The sequence below is a fragment of the Sinocyclocheilus grahami genome, unplaced genomic scaffold (assembly GCF_001515645.1).
Source record: "Sinocyclocheilus grahami isolate Dianchi unplaced genomic scaffold, SAMN03320097.WGS_v1.1 scaffold550.1, whole genome shotgun sequence".
NCBI lineage: Eukaryota > Metazoa > Chordata > Actinopteri > Cypriniformes > Cyprinidae > Sinocyclocheilus > Sinocyclocheilus grahami.
This window is the reverse complement of record NW_015505729.1, coordinates 777,776-781,678: the sequence shown is the minus strand read 5'-3', so window position 1 is coordinate 781,678 and position 3,903 is coordinate 777,776. Positions and strand designations below refer to the sequence as shown.

General features: G+C 33.5%; 1 long non-coding RNA gene across 1 annotated transcript in view; it reads right to left on the bottom strand.

Moving 5' to 3' along the window:
• LOC107555955 (uncharacterized) overlaps positions 1-1,835 on the bottom strand; it is a 10,146-nt gene extending 8,311 nt beyond the window's left edge. The window contains exon 1 of the long non-coding RNA XR_001605232.1: positions 1,772-1,835. This is a non-coding gene — a long non-coding RNA (uncharacterized lncRNA). The remainder of the gene's footprint in view (positions 1-1,771) is intronic.
• Between the last annotated feature and the right edge of the window lie 2,068 nt (positions 1,836-3,903).

Below are 3,903 nucleotides of genomic sequence, written 5' to 3'. Positions count from 1 at the left end.
GAAATAATAACTGTTAGTGTGTTTTGTAATCAGAATGTGTATAATTAAAAGTAAATAAAAATATTGTTTATTCAAGTGTACTAAAATTAAATCTTTAAATATAAAAATAAATAAATGTTATACCAATATGTTAAAGTATGCTAATTCTCAAATATTGGCATGCAGTTAAAGATAAACAATGAATTATTTTTCAAAAAGAAAAAAAAAAGAATAAATTCTTTAGAAATATGCAACCAAAAAGTAGCAAGTTAATTTACAATGAATCATTTTGAATCATGGCTCACTCACAGACTGAAAAAAAGTTACTGACTTGCTGAACAAGCAAATCATTACTTAAATGAAATGAACTGAGAACTGTTAATGTTTTGTACTTAAAACTTGTGAAATTAAATTGAAATTTAAATTTTGTATTTAATTGTATTATAAATCTTAATTAAATGAAAAATCACACATTACAATAAATAAATAAATACATACATAAATGTTATTTTATAAGTTAGTATTCAAATGTTCATAAAGAAAGAAAATAAATGCTACTTCAAAAAAGATTAAAATTAAATTTAAATTTAAATTAAAGTAGCTCAACAGTTCATAACATCTCACATCTGAGCGCCTCCTAACAACTTTGATTTTCACAAGTCTCTTGCGCTCTCTCTCTCTCTCACACACACACACAATAAGAAGTACAGTAGGTATGTAGGAGAAGATGGATGTTGAGCAGCAAAGACTAGACAAGCCCACACATCACTATCAAGTGATATAAAAATCATCTGAGAGAAAAAGAGAGCGATCAAGAAAGAAAGAACATTGGTCAGGCAATTAAAGTCCCATGAAATAATAATAATAATAAAAAAAGAGTTTTGTGGATTTTAGTTATTTGCTAGATTAGATTTTTTTTCTTGTCTTTTTTTTTATATGAAAATTCCTGCAAAATCATCAATGCTTATCTTAGGGTTAGAGAATATTAAGATTAAATTTATTCTCCCTTGAAAAATCAATGAAAAGGAGAGAAAAAGGAGAAAATGCATGCAAAGTTAATTTCTAGTCTTCTCTCTTGCTTGTCACGGATAAACCGAGTTGAAGGGATTATAATATGGAAATACAATCAATACTATTCCATCAGCTCCTCCCAACTCACCCTGAATAAATCCATCTTCATCCAAGTCTTCCCTCTCACTCTGTCATTCTAATCCTTTTTTATTCCAAGGACCCCCAATGTCCACAAAAATAATCAGTGGACCCATGACTTTTCCTTTTTACCGGTTTACTGGATAAGGACTAAGTACTTTAACCCACAATTTCTACCAAATAAAATATTTTAGAGCTTAACATAACTAGACAAAATGTATATTAATTATAAAAATGCTCATGGAGTTTTAGATTTTATTAATTTACATAACCTTCCTGATATAACCTCATATGGGCAGGTTTTCAAGACACTTGATAATACTTATTATTATTATTATTATTATTATTTAAGTTTTTAGATGTTTTAGATCATTTTAATGCTCAATTTGTCTTATTTTAAATAATTTTAAGTCATCTTGAGGCTACTTTGCAAGTTTGCTGAGGCCCCTTAATGGGCCCCAGCCTCCTGGTTGAGAACCACTGTCCTAAACCATGGGTTAACATGGCCTGTTTTAATACCTGCAGGATGACCATATGTCATCTTTTTCCTGCACATGTCCTGGCCAGGATTTCTAAATTGCCTAAAATGTCTGGGTTTCAGCTTTGTTTTCCTATTGATGTGCCCCACATACATTATATTTACATCGCTTTGACCGTTCTCTGAAGATCCCACCTTCTTGCATGCCACGATCGGTCGATTATGTACATTTGAACTACTGTTCAAACTACTTTTCAGTCATTACCTTTAGCAAGTATGAAAGCAATAGGAAAACAAAGCCAAAATAAGACATTTTAGGCTAGTTAGAAATCCTGGCCAGGATATGTCTAGGGAAAAAGAGGACGTATGGCCACACTAAATACTTGTTAGCCCATTCGTGAAACTGTTGCCACATAAATCCACTTTGTTTGTTATAAATCTTCTGAAATAAACAGCAAAAATGAGTCTCTGCATTACTCCAGTTTGCATGTTTGTTCACCAATGGTGCCGTCAGCTGTTTCTCTCAGATGCCAAAACTGTATTTGGTGAACATTTCTGCACAAAGCTCATGAACATTCAAGTATTTTCCAGTTTGCTTAAAAACGTTGCTTAAAAACTCACTGTAACATTCTAGCACTGCATGGTTTCTTATATTCTTTTAGTGTCATCAGCCAATCAGCTTTTATCATGATGTCATCATCTGCTCAGGTGATTGGCTCAAAACAGCAAAGAAGTGCATTTCAAATGAACGGGAATGCTAACAGATAGTTATTATAGACCTCATTGGTGCTAACACCAGGTTTTAAAAAAGTGCCTTAAACTGGGGGTTTAAACAATGTTAAAACACATTTAAGTGTAGAAGTGAGAAGAGAAAGGAGTAAAAAGCTCAGAGAAAAGCTTCAGACAGAGATACACAGTTCCCCTGACAGATTTATTTACAGTCTAGCATGTATCTAAGCTTCATGCCTCTAGTCTGCTTCATAAGTTTACAAATGAGCCCATTAACACAGCAAAAATCTACCCGTAAGAAACAGACAGCTGATACCTTATCTACATCAGTCACTACCCCCTACATGGAGCACAGACAAATGTTTGCGGAGATGGATGTCGAGACTGAGAGAGAAGAATGTTTTTTTTTTGTTTTCCTAGAATGTGCATACACAACTCTAAGTTACCCCTACATGGAGCACAGACAAATGTTTGCGGAGATGGATGTCGAGACTGAGAGAGAAGAACGTTTTTTTTTTTGTTTTCCTAGAATGTGCATACACAACTCTAAATTAAAACACACACACACACACACACACACATGCACACACACACACACTCACACTTTATCCCAAAAGGCTTCAGTGTGAGTTTATGCTGCATTCATTTAACTGCCCATCATTCTGCCTGTGGCATGTCATGCCCTCAAAAACACACACAATATGACATGGGTATGAGTGTGCAGTGGTTCATGCGCTCAACCTTTATCCCCTCACACTCCAATCACATTACATTTAGGCTCAATTATGCCTGTGTTTAGCCTTGTCCTCTTGCCATTTGAAATGGATGTTAGTTCCAGGTGTAATGAGGGTCTTACTGTAGAATCAAAAACACATTTGGTGCTAAGCCTGAGGTTTCCTGTGCTCAATTCAACACACATCCACCAAATCAGAATCTACATTTACCGCCAGCAAAAGTGTCAACTGCAGTTTATCTTATTCAAAACAGTTTCACATATTATTATATGAATATTCAAAATTATGAGTAAATATAGTACATAATCACATAAATAGTATATTTACTATTGTGTCTTGCTTCTACAGCAGTCATACTATACTTTATTTCAAGTGTTTTTTTGTGCATAAAAATGGTCAATATTTAGGTTTTAATGATCATTTTCACTTTAAATCGATCATTTTAAATATTAAAATGTTACTTTACTCAACTAGACACAATCTAAAGTATTAATCATGACATGGCTACACGACATTACAGTGAATAAATCAAGAACATTATTAGCTAATTTGTTGCTTTCTCTCTCTTACCTGCTGACCTGTGCAGCTCGGGGAGAGCCAGGAACATTAGCTCATCAACTCTATCAAACTTTCCATCCTCTTAATGCATGCAATTTCATGCATAACACCTTCATTTAAATGAAAACTATTCTGATAATTAACTTCTTTAGCTAATTAACTACTTCAGCTTCAGTAATTTATATGGCACATCTATTTTGGTACGACGTGACTGGTGTTTGCAATGCTAATAAATAATGCTAATAAATAATGCCAAATACTGAATGCCAAGCACGT